The sequence below is a fragment of the Talpa occidentalis genome, unplaced genomic scaffold (genome assembly GCF_014898055.3).
Source record: "Talpa occidentalis isolate TD23 unplaced genomic scaffold, MPIMG_talOcc4v2.1 talOcc4.8, whole genome shotgun sequence".
Lineage (NCBI taxonomy): Eukaryota > Metazoa > Chordata > Mammalia > Eulipotyphla > Talpidae > Talpa > Talpa occidentalis.
In genome coordinates this window covers 68,738,777-68,754,799 of record NW_023605194.1, presented here as the reverse complement: position 1 = coordinate 68,754,799, position 16,023 = coordinate 68,738,777, and the positions used below count along the sequence as shown (strand labels likewise).

General features: G+C 51.5%; 1 protein-coding gene across 3 annotated transcripts in view; it reads right to left on the bottom strand.

Moving 5' to 3' along the window:
• The window catches only part of PTPN14 (protein tyrosine phosphatase non-receptor type 14), a 143,358-nt gene that overhangs the window by 42,077 nt on the left and 85,258 nt on the right, over window positions 1-16,023 (bottom strand). The window lies entirely within an intron of this gene.

The following is a 16,023-nucleotide window of genomic DNA, read 5'->3' as shown; positions in this document are numbered from 1 at the left end:
GTGTGGGCCACGTTCCAGAGCTGTCATTGACTCACTTCCTGTGGGCAGCAGGATGGACAACTGCCCAGGACCACTCTGAGCAGAGACCAAAAAGGAAAATGCCCTCCTGCGCCTGGCCAGCCCCATGGTGTGGTGGCCGAAGCACACCCCACAGGTCGTCCCGAGCTGTGCTGGAAGCTCACCATTTCTCAAGCTCAAAGTTGGTGGGGCAGATGACAGAGACCAAAGAGCTTGGGAGAAAGCTTTGCAGAGCCAGGTTCACCCTCATGTCCGTGACACTGCAACACTGGGCCCCCAACTCCAAATTTACCCTCAAACCAGCAAAGTGCAGATGGGCAGGATGTGCCCCCACCCCAGCTGGCCTCCCAGACCTCTCCCCAAAGCTGGCCCGGTGCTGCTCCCTGCCAATAAAAGGTGCAGCAGGGGAACCCAGACATTTAGAGCCCATCCCCAGACTCCCACTTCCCCAGGAACCCCCTTCCCTAGACACACGCTTGAAACAGTCGCCTCTGCAGACTCTTCTAGCGTTTCTAGTGCTGCTCTTTTCACTAGCACATGGACCTCGTCTTCCCTGGACACTGATCACGGGGACGGGGTGTCCCAGCCCAATGGCTCTGCAGCGAGGCCATCAGGCTGAGAACTTGGGTCCTCTCGCATGTGGAAGCTGGTGCCCAAGGCCTGTCTGAAGGGGGCTCAGGCTCTCCTGCCCGGGGCCCTCAGTCTCTGCTCCTCGACTCTGACCCACTGCCTGGGGGAGACAACCAGGGAGAAGCCCAGACCCCAGAAGGGCAAACACCAGGCACAGCTGCAAACTCTGTTCTACTCAAACTTAATACATAATAGAAAACCCGCCGACCTTCCCACAATACCCTACTGTTCCCCTAACAAAATCCATGGTCACTGCATGAGGCAAAACTGCTCCTGCCCATACCCTCCCGGTGGTTCAGAAAAGCTGTGTCCTAAGGGTCACACAGGTTTTCAGAGATGAGCCCCCGAAATGGGCGGGAATCTCGCAGGAGCTGGGGCCTCCCTCAATGAGCTCTGGGGTACTGCTCTGCCTGCCCGACCATTACTACACAGGATACACAGTGAAGGATCACACTGCAAGCGATGATGTCAGCATGATATCCTCAGTGCCTCAGAAGCAGCGTCGGCCCCAAATCCCCCAAACGGGAAGGCAGGCCCTGAGCAGGACTCGTGGGGACAAGCCCTCTGTGGTGACCAAGTGGCAGTCCCACTGTTCCCACACACAAGCATAAGGAGAAAACACAGCCAGGACTCTTTCAGACCCAGAGAGGCAGAAGGCACGTCAGGGGTGATTATTTTTTGAGGGCGTTTCTGGTAATAATATGGGGAGGAAGGGAAAGGCTAAGTCCTGACCTGCCTCTTCCTTCTTTGCAGGAGATAAAGTTTATGAAAACTTTGAGGCAATGCCTATACAAACTTCAAGGACCAGTGCAAGAAATATCAAAGTCACTGAGAGCAAAGAATTGTGAGAGCTGCAGGAAAGCACCAGCTGTGCTTTCCTGGCCCCCGGTCACCCAAGTGAGCCCCGGCTTACCCAAGGTGGCCCCATGTCCCTCTGGTGAGGGCTATGTGCCTGCTGGCCCCCATCCCGAGGGGGCGAACTGCACCTGATGTAGGCCAGAGAGTTGGGGTACACTCCAGAAGCAAGGAGGCCCACAAAAATGCTTCATGTGTCTCTGCCTCAAGGGCTGTGCACCTGGTCAAGGCAGAGCTCAGGGTCTTGCGACCGGACCTTGGACCTCGAGAACAGTCCATGGCTGGGACATGCCCTGAGGCTCTACCTGCCAGGAAGCCCAGCTACACCAGGCCAGAAGGCGCCCGTGCACTGGTGGGTGCTGCCTCCTCAGATCTCCAGGCTGCGCCCCCTCCTGTGGGTTTCCCTCTGCACCCTGAGCTGCCCGCCTGCAGCCTGGTCTTCTCTGCTGCCCCATGTCCCGGCCATGCTCAGCGCAAGGATTGGAAGGCCCCCTGATTCTCACTGGGGTGAGGGAACCTTCCCTGGAGACAAGTCAGGAGCCACCCATGAGTCCTCAGGGAAGTTCTTCCCTGCTGTGACTTTCTGGGCTCTTGGGGAGCAGAACCCCTTCCTGTAGGACCACACAAGCTGGGGGTCAGTCTTTGGAGGGCTAATACCTTGCTGGGAAAGCAGACAGGTCTGTGAAGAGGGGCCTGGCAGAAACTGAGGACCAGACTGTGGGAACGGGGGAAGAAGGGAGGTGGCCGGGCTACAGGCTCACGTCCTCCATGGCTGGGGGAGCCTCTGCACTTCCTCGGGAAAGTGAAATCAAACATACGGAACCAAAAACTACAGATTCCAAAGAAAATTGCAGGATAGCAAAGAAGCCAAGTTTATTGAGGACAGGTCCAGCACGGTCCCACAAACTCAACAATTACATACCCACGAAATCTCAGGCAGGAAAGGCCGGTCACATCCACCCCCGCAACCACACCACGCCCGCCATGTCCCCCACAAGCTGCCTGCCCTTTCCCAGTGCAGGTGGTCGCCACACATTTCTGGCTCATGGATGTGACCTCACTGAGGAATTACTTGTGGGGTGTGCAGGTGAGGTGAAGTATTGGTGTAACACGAGGGTCCCCAGGAAAAGGGAAGTTCCAGGTTCCCTGCCCCACCCAAGGCAGGATGGAGCAGAGGAGAAGCTGGAGAGAAGCCTGCGCAAGGAAGGCAGAGCATGGGGAACAGGAGGAGCCTGGAGGAGCCACAGGGGGCAGAGACACGTGAAGAAGCTGTACCTGCTTCCTGGTCCTGGACTGGTCCTAGACTGCTTCCACGTGTGGAAACACGCGTGGGTGAGACCCATGGGGAGATGACAGTGGCAGCTTTCATCTTGATTTTGATGTTGCTCTTTCCTTCCAGACTTGTCTGGCTGTTTCTGACCCTTTTCTATGGGTCCCCACCAGAAGCCTTAGACTTGTGACAGGCTTTTGCGCCTCAGTGGCCCTGCTTTGGGCCACCCCTGTTGGGCTGGACATTCACCCACAAGGGGATGGGTGACTTCAGGTGCTTGATTTGAAAACTATATTCTCTATTCTTTCCATTCTCTTTTCTGTATTGCACACTAATTGTATTAAAGTTCCTTTCCATTAAAGGTCTTGATGCAGTGGATGGCAGAACCTATTTAGAGTGGGCAGGTTTGGGGGTTCTGGGGTGCCTCTCTCCCTGCCCTGTTAACACTGGGACATCCTAGGGGTGTCTGAGACACAGTCTGCCTTCAGGGGGCTCAGCGCCTCTGCCCATAGCTACCACGGCCTTTGCTCTCTTTTTTTTTTTTAAAGATTTATTTATTTGGGGCCTCCCTGGTGGTGCAGGCAATTGAGCGCTGCACTGTGAAGCTGTCTGCAGCCTCTGCAGCACTGGTTCTATCCTTGCCAGCTGGCAAGGGTTCCACATGGCACGGCAGACCTCTCCTGTCATGCCTGCTGCTCCCCTCAGCAGTGTATTTTGTCAGTCTGCCTGTTCTGTTCCCCGCTCTGTCTCTGGTGAGTCCCCTCACCCTCCCACACATCTGGCTTGTACCCCGGTTCTTGTATAAATAAATAAATCTTTAAAAAATAAAAATAAAAAGATTTATTTATGCATATAAGAGCTGGGGTACAGGCCAAAGGTGTGTGTGTGCGGGGCAGGGGGGGGGGAGATGGTGAGAGGATTCACCAGAGACAGAGTGGGTAACAGAACAGGCAGACTGACTGAAGTATACTGCTGAGGGGAACAGTGGGGCGAGTCAGGAGATGTCTGCTGCACCATGTGGGTTACTCCCTGGCTGGCCGGGAATCGAACTTGTTCTGCACTGGCTGCGGATAGCTTCATAGGTTGCGTCTTAATCCTTGCGCCACCAGGGAGACCCCCTTGCTCTCTATTATTAAAATTGACGTTCAGGACCAAGGCCTTAAGAGCTTACCTACCATAGCATAAGTCTTTGCACCTGTCACTTTGGAAGTGAAGATAAACAGCTGATACCTTCGAGGACAGGCAACTAGTGAATCCACACAGATTCCAGCAAAGCAGTGGTTCCACTGGCCTTGCCCTGCTGTTCCCACCTCTCCCGGGGCGGCCACCCCATCCCTGTGAGCGATCCCATCATATCGCCCCTTCCCAGACAGCAGCAGCGAGAGGCCTGCCAGCAAGGACAGCAGCGGCGCCTGGTCCTGCAGCTGGACATAGACTTGTCCTTGGACACAAACGCTAGGAGGATGGGGCTGCCTCCTGCAAGTCAGACCTACCACGGTTGCGGGGGGAGGAGGGGTCTGCGTGGCCCTCAGCACCAGATCCTGGCCATCGCTGTGGAAGACTTACCGAGAGAAGTGACATTTAGACCCCTTTGGGGATCATCTGCTCCATTTTTTGCTCAAAGGGCACTTTCATAAAATATAATAATTCTATCCTATCAGAAGCCTAAACTAGAAAATAGGAGCCAAAATTTTACTTTTAGAATGTTTGGGCTTTGCTTATTTTTGATTAGAGATTGAATTCTAACAGCAAAGTATCACCGTGAAGCCTATTTTGGAAACATGCAATTTCATGGAAGTGGACTCCACCCTCCCATGGCTTTGGGTGGAGGGAAAAGAAAAAACCAATTCTGGTGCCAGGAAAGTAAGTATTTGCCAACTTTCCAAAAGGGCTCCTCTTGGAAATCCCAAGCACACAAGGAAAACTTTTTAATAGTCTTTTTCTTCACAGACCCAGAAACAGCCCCTCTCATGGCTGAGGCCCAATGGTGGTTTTAAGGGACAGCAGAGGATTCTGTGCCCCACAAAATGTCCATTTTTGAAGTTGTTCTTCTTTTTAATTTACAGAGATGATCAATGTGCTGCTTAAATGCAGGTTTCTCTCGTTTAATAACAATGACATGCAGGAAACTCTGGAGGTCAGTCTCTGGAATATTTCTTTGCCAGTTCAAAAGAAGAAGTGATTTTTCCATGTTCCCTCCTCCCCAAGATTTGGAAAAGAAAGTGATTTTTTAAAAAAATGCCACAGCAGTTTGGGCCATGTGCTACTGGTCAGGATCACCCTCCCACAGAACCCCGGCTTCTCAGACCCTCAGGAAGGAGCATGGGCCCCACTTACTGCCCTGTGTACTCATTCACCGCCACCGCCCAGAGAGACCTGAGGCAGGAGGGGAGGCTCTGGTGCTGCAGAGCTGCTCAGGGCAGCCATGGCTGTGGACCTGCCTGTCCCACTCCCTCCCCCCCCTCCCCCAGCATGTGCCCAGCCCTCCCTCCTCGCCCCAGGAGGTAGGTCCAGCCCCCCAACCGCTGCCGCCCCAGCCACCCCCCCTCGTGCGGGGTTGTGACAATCAGAGAGGGCGACATGTCAGACCCTCTGTAAACTCCTCCAGACTTAAGTGTTCCCAGCAAACACCAGGAATTAGGTCCAGACAGAGGAAAGGAGCTTGCTTTGTCACTGTTAGAAGAAGTGAGACTAAAAATGTGTCCCTTCCTCACTGGGAACATCCTGTGCACTGAGCCACATCAGTAGTTGCTAGAATGTACTGGAAACCTGTTGTCCCAGGACAGTGCAGTTTGCACCACCGCTGTCTGTTGGACACTCTGTTGGACACGCATGAAATAAATGGGCAAGTTCCTGCTGTAAAAGGCATAAAAGAAGGGGGCAGGGACATGCCGTCCTGGAATTCTGGGGTTCAGGACAGCAAAGGCCACTGTTTAACTTTCAGACAGGGAGTACCGATGGAGACAAACAGTACATTCCATCCGCTCCCAAAGGCACTCACAGATGTAAATCCAGATAATAGATGGCCCTGCCCACCCCGTTCCCTGTGGGGCGGGACCAGGTAAACAGCATGCAGGCAGCAGGTGGCCAGCTTTAACCCCACGCCCCCTCCCCCACCCTCACAGCAGAGAGGACAGCACCTGGGATCACTTGGGTGTAACCAGCACTGAGCCGACCAAGCACGACCAGGCTTTCCATCTAAATCAATGTTCACGTTAACCGTGAAACTTGTGTCGTCACTTACACTACAGTCAACACTTCTGCAACTGTGCAAAACTGAAAAGACCCAACAGGGGGAAATAAAAGAAGACAGAAAGGAGAGGCGAAGATTGTAACTGGACAAAGACAACCTTAAAAGGGAAAGTTCTGCTTCCAGCTTCTTCCACGTCACAGGCCAATACATGTGCACGCTTGAAGTGCACACACTCAACACATCGACGGGAGGGTTTGGCCAACATGCCTTTCCCATGTGTTCTACCCCCACCACCAATACTCAACTTTGCCAGAGAAACCTAACTTCTTGCTGAGACTCCTGAAGTGGCAGTGAGTCAAAGGATTGCAATTCTTTCCTAAAAAGGATAATGTTTGTTTAAATGCACACAAACACACACAGGACTTAACTACTAGTGAGAAAAGGCCAAGGCTAGCAAGGTGTTGCAAGAGACAGCAGCAAGCCATGACCTGATGCTGGCTTTCTGCTCTTGAACTTTTGCATTAATTATAACAAATTACAGGGAATCCAAGAGCAGTTTATAAGTACAATAAACCCCCTAATAATAGCCTATAATCTAATCAGGGGTTTCTCTTTAAAAAAAGAAACACTCATTCTCTCCACTACACCACTGAGACCGAACCCTCGGATACCGCTGCATTCTGCCCCGCTTGGTGGCCAAAGAGCCTTTGTGATCATCGCAGCCTCAGGATTCAAAAGAATCAGACACCTTTTAGCAATGTGACTTGCAATGCACTCAACTAGGAAATCATGACAGCAGTAGAAACACCTGGATCCCAAAGACAAACCAGCCCTCAGGAGTAGGGGCTAAAACAGAATCTGAGTCCATTTTGCTCCATCTTAAAAATCTCCAATGACTTGGAAAAATCTGCCAGCTCCTCAATATGTAAAACAGGGTTAACCTGAGCTACTATGATCTAGCAATTCTGGACACAGGTTCACACAAAAACTTGTACAAGAACAGCAGCATTATTTATGGTAGCTCCCAAAGAAAATAATCCAGATGTCTGTCAATGCATGAATGGACATACAAAATGTCATCTCTCCATAAAGGGTGTACCATTCAGCCACAAAAAGAGTACGGCATTGATACGCTTTGGAAATACTAGGAGAGAGGCCCAGAAGGGGACACAGTACGCGATTCGGTGGACCCATGAGGACCAGCGCAGCTCCTGGCTAGTGAGGCTGACGACAGGAGGCGCAGGCCCCCAGGCAACCTCTGTACCCCCAGCTCAATTTGCTGTGACCCTACATCTGCTCTAAAAAAGGTTGACTGACACCAAAAGTCCTCTTTCAGTGTGGCCATTTGCTTCTTGAAAATGGCCTGAAAAGGGCCTCCCTGGTGGTACAAGGGGTTAAGCATAGCACTATGAAGCTGTCCGTAGCCTCTGCAATGATAGGGAGGTGACCCACAGGGCACCTGTCTCCCCGCTGCTCCCCTCAGCAGTGGATTTCAGTCAATCTGCCTATTCTGCTCCCCACTCTGTCTCTGGTGAATCCTCTCAACCCCCGCACCTCTGGCCTGCACCCCCAGTTCTTGTATGCATAAATAAATATTTTTTTAAAAAAAAGAAATGGCATGAAAAGCTTTGAGCTACCAGATACCAAGGAAGAGTCTCAGGGCTGACTGGCAGCCCCGGGCCAGCAGCAGCCAGAAGCAAACCCAAGTGATGGGCAAAGAGCACAAGTCAAGGAAGAAGAAGGCTCCAGGTGCACCAGCCCAGCCCTGGCCACTGCACTGGAAGACAGAAGCCTTTTGAGACGGGGACGCTCAGCCCCAACAGCAGCAGCGTGTCTTGACCTCAGTTCAAAGACACACTCGCCACCTGCACCCGTGTGTCCTACCGCTGGCTGCAGGTGGGAAAGGGGCCACCACTCCACCGGGAGCCTGGCTGAGCCCACAGCCCAGAGATCCATCCTTGTGGCAGAGTTGGGCCAGGCCTGAGAAGCTGCACGACACCGTCACCCCGCCTGGGAGCTAGCCGCAGAACAGTGGTGCAGTGCTAGCCAGAGTCCTGGCTGAAGGAGAAAGGACATCAAAATCAGCAGCTATGAGGCAAGAGGATCATTTCGAAGGATGACCAGGGGTGAGTCCTCATGATCCCTAATTAAAGGAGGCGCCCACATTCTCCAGAGCAAAGCCAGAAGAGGCGGGTATTGCTGGCGTGAAGCACTGTCCCAGGAGGGAGGAGGCAATACTGATGACGGCTTGGTAAAATGGAGTAAGGATGGGACGGAGGGAGCTAATCGCGTCCTGAGAGACTAGGGCAGAGCCGGGTTCCCAGCCTAATAGAGTCCCGTGGTGGACACACCAGGTCTCTGGTTCCAGGGAACAATACTCGGTATTGAAAGGGGTGCACCAGGATTCCATCTTCTACCCAGTTGCCTGCTGGAAAAGCAGGACAGTGTGAAGAGGAGGACTTTAGCGCTCGTTAACTGGAAAGTGCCAGCCCACTCACTCTTACGCCACTGGGCCCACGGACCATCTCCAAGCCCATCCTGCCAAGGAGCAAGTGACAAGCCAGGCGGGTACAGCAGCACTGGGGTTCTCCATGTGACGAGAGTGGTGGGCGGGGGGAGGGGGGGCGGCCCTGCATGTGGCTCCCACCTTCACAGAGCAGAGTGCACTGGCTGTCAGCGGCCTTTGGTGGATGGTCTCTGGATTCAGAGACCCCAGTGTGCTGTGTGAACACCACAGCTCTATCCAATCCTCTCTCCAGCACCTCTGTCATCAAAACTATGATTCCCCCACCCCCCAGACTCTGACCCCCAGTGAGATTTCATTAAGTCTGATTTTACACTCTGGCTGCTGTTTACTTATTGACTGATCTAAATTTTAACTATTTTAATAACTGAGCTTTAGGGCTTCAAACCTGCCACCTACCCCACATTCTTTTAGTCACTGAGTGAACATTTTCTCATTTCTGAGTTGAGAAATGTGAGTAGTGAAAGAGTAACCCACAGGAAAAGAACATTTAAAAAACACTGGCCAAAAATTTACACATAAGTTGGATGTCATGTTCACCAGAAATAACAAAATAGCTATTGCTGCCTGGAGATGAGAAATACAGAAGGTACTGAGGACACCTGGACTCTGCTGACGACCTTCCCTTCCCCAGCAGGGCCGACTGCCCACTGCCCCACGTGCTCTCTGGCGAAGGACCCGTCACTCCCAGCCACAGCCTTTCACTGTCACAGAATTATACATTTCAAATGAGGACAGGCTTCCCCATCTCTGCTGGGTCCATAAGTAACTCAAAGGCAGGGACCAGCTTTTTTTCTTCTTACTTATTTTTGCATAGAACTGGGGTGCAGGCCAGAGGTATAGAGATGGAAGGATTCACCAGAGACACAGTGGGGAGCAGAACAGGCAGATCCACTGAAATCCACTGCTGAGGGGAGCAGCAGGGAGACAGGAGAGGTCTGCTGCGCCATGTGGGTCAGCTCCCTGGCCGGGGATTGAACTCAGGCCATAGTGGTGATAGCACTGTGACTTAACCCTTAGGCCCCCAGGGAGGTCCAGGGACCAGCTTTCTTTAATGATTTACAGACTCTAGACATGTAACTAGGCAAAAAGCACTATGATCACTGACTGACTCAGAAACCCAGTGGGTAAAAAGAATGGTTTTTTGGAAGTTAGCCACCCACATGGTTGGCATAAAACAATACTGGACTCGGGAGCCAAACAAAAAACCAAAATCACCTAAACTCCAGGCATTGCCTAATACAAAGCCACCACATTGGAATCACTTCATTGCAACCTACGAGTTTCCACAGCATGTTGAAACTTTAACATGTTACTGATCGGGCATTTGTTTAGTCATGGGGCTCAATTTTTGCCTCCTTTGGCTATTTTTAAAGCTTGTCTTGTTCATTTTCACCCTTCCTTCCCCCCTGCCCCCATCCAGCACTCAGTAGGTCTTCACTTTACATTGATATTTGGGTGACAGCCGCACCCAAACTTTCAGTGAAATCTAGTAAATATAAACTGGCTGAAAGAACCTTGACGTTGTTCCTATGGGACTCTGAAAGAAGTAATAAAAATATACCACACGTCAATCAAAAGCTTGGAAGACTTCCTCTCTCCACAACTGGAATTTCAATCAATTTCTCTAGCTGTGAAGAAACCAGAAGGTTCATATATCAGCACTGACAGTGTTTTCCATTTGTGGAGCTGTTTTCCAAGAGCAGTGAAGTGTCATTGTCATTTCATAGTCATGACAACCCTCCAGGACAGTCACTTACTGGGGACAAAAGGAAGTGGTGGCTCAGGATGGGGCGGCTGGGCAGGGCCTCTGGTTCCACAGTCCAGCGCCCCTTCATTACATGCGCCCAAGCAGTGCAGCCTGTGGTTTCTATAGATCTGAAGCATAAATCTCAAAGGAGAGATTGGAAGGAAGGAAAAAAAGAAAAAAACTACAGAAAGTTGTAAACACATTACAACATGAATGCACTGACCATCTACTGAATTTTTACTGCTGGAAATGAATTCTTTCCCACAGTCTTCAAAAGCAGCCAAGGATATCAGGAGCGGCAACCTCTGCCAAAGATGAAATGCCAGTCCAGCAAGCATCTCACTGGCCAAGCATCCAGCATCTTCTTAGCTTGTGATTTTTGCCAAAAGTGTGTTTGATATTTTCAGGCTAGAAATATCTCTGGACAATTCTTCCTTTCAAACTCCTTCTGGACACTAAGATTAAAGGGTGAGACAATGCATTTGCTGAATGCCATTTTAAGACAATTTTAGATGCCTTCTGCCTTTGCAGTTTCAGCTTCGAAGTCTGCAGGGCAGTCTGCAGCCCCCACAGCCAACGTTCAGCGCCCAGACAAGGAAGGGGGACCCAGAGACCCAGACCCCCACAGGAAATGCCTCATTTCTTCCTCGTCATGGAAAAGCCTGCACATTCCTCCTTTTCATTCTAAGGTTAAGAGTCTGATCTACTACTCCATTAGAAACCAGCACTAGGAAGACATCACCTGTCTCCTCAGGAACTAAGAACTCAAGGATATAACCCAAGAAGGTGCCAGTTGTGGGCAGTTGTCCCGCCCAGGACACACCCCTTGGGCCTTGGGTCACGCTGGCAGGACAGGACTATCAGGATTTATTTACCTCTGCAGCAGTTTTATTTAAAAATTAAACCAATCTGGACCCAATTTACTTGAGATGTACAAGTAGGCACATACGACCATCTACCCTTACAAGATTGCGCTAGCGCCTGCCTCAGGCTAGAGCTGCAGGGCCCAGACGCCCTGGAGGGTCATGGAGCCTGTTCTCTATGGGGAGACAAGCCATAATTAAGCAAACAGTTGGTGGAGATCAAACCAGATGAGCCGGATGGAGAGGAACAAGGTGGGAAGAGGTTGAGAGAGGCATCTGGAAAGGGGAGCTCTGAGCAGAGATGTGAAAGAACAGGCTCTTAGATGGATATTTGGGGGAGGATGCTCCAGCTCCCTGCAAAGAGCAAAGGCTTCAGGGAGGCACATGATGGGTCAAGAACAAGCAGGAGGCCATGCTGTAGCCGGTGCAAGCAAGACGACGCGCTGGAGATCACAGGCTTCCAGCACAAAACACAAGGGTTTTGTGCATATCCTGGGGATGCTCTGATGGTGAGAGCAGGTCCGACTGCTGTGTAGACAGACCCACGGGAGGGGGAGAGACACAGGAGGCCATGGTAGGGGCAAAGGATGCAGCCCAGCTCCACACGTGTTCGCAAGGTCCTGGATATGGGTGTACAAGAAGGAATTCAAGGGTGACATGGAGATCTCTGGCCCAAGGAGCTAAAATGACTCTTCAGATAAAGACCCCTCCGTTTTGGAAAATTCACAGATGGTCCTTACACAAACAAATTTAGGGAAAAATGGATTTAATAAAATGTAACTGGATTATTTTTCACTAAAACCTACAAGTTCATCAAACCCATCAGTCAAGTTTTGGCCTCATCTGTTTTCTGAATGTGCACAGGGGAGAGGTCTTGGCTGTAGTGATAGATTAGCTCTTTTTTCCATGAACTTCTTTCTATTCCTTGTTCCCTGAATCCTCTGCTTCATATTTCTGTAAAAGAACTAACTTTGCAGGGTAAGGTTCACAGACACTATTGCCTATGAATCTTGAATTCGGATCAAGAGTGACCGAGACACACATGGAGCAAGCACAGAGGAGTAGAAGGACACGTGGCAGGAGCCGGGGCTTCAGGATTGGCTGAAGCTCCAAGAACCCCAAGTCACAGGTACTGCCTATCTGATCCCCAACTAGAAAAGTCCCGTGCTCTCAAAAACAACAGCATTGACACATTTCATTGACACTCAAAATGGTTTCAACAGTCAGGGAGTCCTCAAATAAAATAGTCAGGACCCCAAGGAGTTTGTAGGTAAGAGCACCCCCTCCAAGCCCTCAGCCTGCCCCAGGGGTCCAGCTCTGCAAGTCTTATGTCCCCTCCCAGTTTCCAGAATCCACCCTGAGTCTCTAACACCAATGCACCACACAGAAAGGATGCCCGGTACCACCGCCTTCCTCTGAACCAAACTGAAATAAGTGTTAAGAATAACATGTGACACCAAGTAAAAGGAGAATTTTGATGCAGGAAGTCAGGAGGGGGACAAGAAACCGCATTTTTAAGGAAAGCCACTCACAATTCTGATGCACATGGGGCAAGGGGTGCATATCCTTAAAGGATGAGGTACCCTGATTTCTGGGTTTAGCTCTTTTTTTAATCATCATCACTCACCAAGAGTCCACTCTCTCCTCCTTAGTGGTCTTCCACTGGACTCTGTTTATCTTCTGCAGACTGCACCCTCTTCAAGTTACAAGTAGGGCAAGATTGGCATCAGGTCAGCAGGCCCTCCTGCCACAGCCAACCTGGCTTCATGGCCCCAGCAGCCCTAGACCATCTGTGAAGCTGCCGGGCCAGCCCACCTGATCCTGTTCCCTCCACCAGCCTGACCTCCTCGGGCAGTCCTCCTGCCCGCCCGGGCTGCCAGGCTGGAGGAAGCAGGGCCAGGAATCTCCTAGGGAAACATATGCCTGGCGGAGCAATAAAGTTTTGTGGAATTGTTGTTTGCAACCCAGCACTGGGAAGAGCTGAAAGAGTGGGGGAATTTGAACACATCTGCGATACCATCAAATCTGTTGTCTTTTGAGTTATTTTGACTCCTGGAATGCATGAGTCAGTGCATCTTCCACTAAAGTTGCATAGATGGTGATATGGTCTTTGCTCAGCTACATTCCGAGCCCAGGGACACAGTGAGGGTTCCCTGTGGCAAGGTGAACTACATTTCCCAGGGTGCCCCTGGGCAGGAGCACATCTACCTGGTGATGGATCACTGACCTGCACAGCCGACGAGGGATACGGTGACTTCTCACTTCCTTCTACTCTCTTTTTTAACTTAAGACCAAATGCTAATTGAATACCTACTATGTGCTAACCACAATGAGAGGAGCTTTTTGGGTCCATCTTCACAGCAGCAATGCTGGTATCTCCTGGTTCATGAACACACACCCTGTTAACACCTTGGGCACGTTTAAGAACCTGACCAAGAAATACCTGGGATCTCGGTCTCCTGACTCCAAGTCTGTGCACTACAATAGCAGGGTTTTATTTTATTTTTGAGCTACGTTTTCTTTCCAGCTGCTTTTTTCCTTGAGGATTAGACAATTCTAATTTCTGCTGATGGCATCAACTGCTCCAAAGTGACAGCCCAGTCCTGGCAGGTACCTAACACACACCCAAACGTCTCCGTCTACTCACAGTGGGCAGTTACTTCAAAGGTGAGGCATGCTGACCCCTGCACTTTACAGGTTTCTGGCTGTGGCACCTCTCCCTTCTCCGAAACATGTGGGTTGGCCCCCAACATGCGTCTAGCACTGCTTCCTCACCACCATCATCAATTAAAGCATCCAGTGTCTGACTTGCATTTAGTCCATTTAGTTCAACCTGACGTGGAAGTTGCTGGGCTCTGGCTGGATAACAGGAGTGCACATGAAGCCGGCGGGCAGCCTCGGCTCTCCCAGGCGGCAAGCACAGATGGGCTGCCTCGAAGCAGAGCGTGTGGCCCCTCCTCCCCACTCCCACGTGGATGGTTATTTAACGGTCACACCTGCTCGCACATCACCTGCCGACTTTCTACTGCCTACGTCCACGTGGGCTTCCTCTCCACGGGAGCCCTGCCATCTGGAAGCTCAGCCCCTTACGGCGCCTCAGGCTGCCCATCGCTGATAAAAATGCTAAATATCCATCTCAGTCCCCATCTCTACTAATGCTCACTATTGAAATGATTCCATTCACAGAAGGGGCTGTTGTCTCTTTGGTTCTTCCGTCTGAACTACTTCCTTCCCTTTGATGGACCTCAGCCCAACCAGCTCCATCCGTATCACCGGACGGAAGCAGGGAGCAGGGCAGTGGGCCTGGGAGGGCCTGGAAAGGCCTGGAAATCCTGCCCCGCCCCACTGTAGGCTCGGGGTGCCTCCACCCTGGGCATCAGGGTCGGGCCAGCTTTTTTCACCACGCAGTCCTGTGACCGGGGACCTCACCCCTTTATCTCTGAGTTTCATTGGTTAAACAGCCTCTGGCATCTGGCATTTTATGTTTAGATGATAACTGTGATTCTGGTAAAGCTTAATCTGTCTCGAACTATACTTTCTCAAACAGGTGATGAGTAAGACACGGTGATATTTTTGGCTGATGGGACAGTCTCACCTCTGTGATGCCTGGAGCCTTGCACAGGCAATGAAAGGTGAGGTAGATAGTGAAGGCAATTAAGGAAATCTGGAGATCTGGGGTCCCATCTCCACAGCAGAAACCACCACACCCCAGAGTGATTTACATGGAGACCCAGTGGCCAAGTAGAACTTCAGGTTAGTGGTCCACTCCTGTCCCACTGGCCCATCGGGGCATCCCTCACAGGGGGCTGAAGCCTTCGGGGGCTGTGCGCTGACGGGCCTAGAGCCAAGGGGGTCAGGCTGAGTGAGCCACAGCTGAGGAGCAGGTCAAGCTATAGGGAAGGGGCAGGAGCAGCAGTCACAACGTAATGGCCTAGAGCACTGGGCTGCCCTGGAAGGAGCATCACCCAGAGGACTGGACACCAAAGGGGAGATCACTGACTGCAGCACCCGCCTGCCCGGGAGGCATAACACTTAGCACTCAAGTAAGGTCCAGGGAGGACGTGACCCACCTGGAGACCAGGCTCTGCCCTGCCTGCCAGCTCAGAACCGCTGGCTCCACAGGTGCACTGGATCCCTCGCTGAGCCTTCAGGAGGAGCCAGCTTCCCTGATGCCCTGGGGAGCTGGGGGCACCGGGCCAGGTGACTCCAGCACAGTCAAGTGGAAGATTCTACTTACTCAGCCTCATTCACTGTCGGTAGGAATGAAATAGGTGCAACCTCTATGGAAAATGATATGGAAAACCCTAAAAATGGAAATGCAGCATGTTCCAGCCATACCACACTTGGATAGTTATCCCAAGAATGTGAGACACTAAGACAAGAAGATGTATGCAACATTATCCACAAAGTCAGTCACGGACCCACGACAACTCCTGGAGAGGAGGCCTTGCCTTTTGCAACCACATGAATGGAACTTGAGGTGAAGGGACACGGTGTGAAGCTAAAGTGCAAGACACCTATGGGGTGGCTATCACACAGGAGGAACACAGATGCCAAAGCAAGCAGCCAGCCGGAGGGCACCTGTGACCCTCGCCCTGCGAGCCGGGCGGCCCTGGGGGGCAGAGAGGCAGCTGGAGCGACGGCAGGGGGTCAGCTGGCAGGGGCCCCCAGAACCTCAGCAGCAGGGAGTGAAGCGTGTGCCCATACTGAGAGGTGAAAATGCTCTGGAGGTTCTGTAGCTTTGTCAATGAATGGTAAACCAATAAAAACCGTTAAAAATTCCATTTATTTGACAGATGAAGTTTCTGCTTATTAGTCACAATCCTGGGACCCTCAGAGCAAAATCCTGGGACCCACCCACAGCCATGAGGTTTCTGAGGACGCTGCTGCCATTAAATCACATCTGGTGGTGGGATCAAA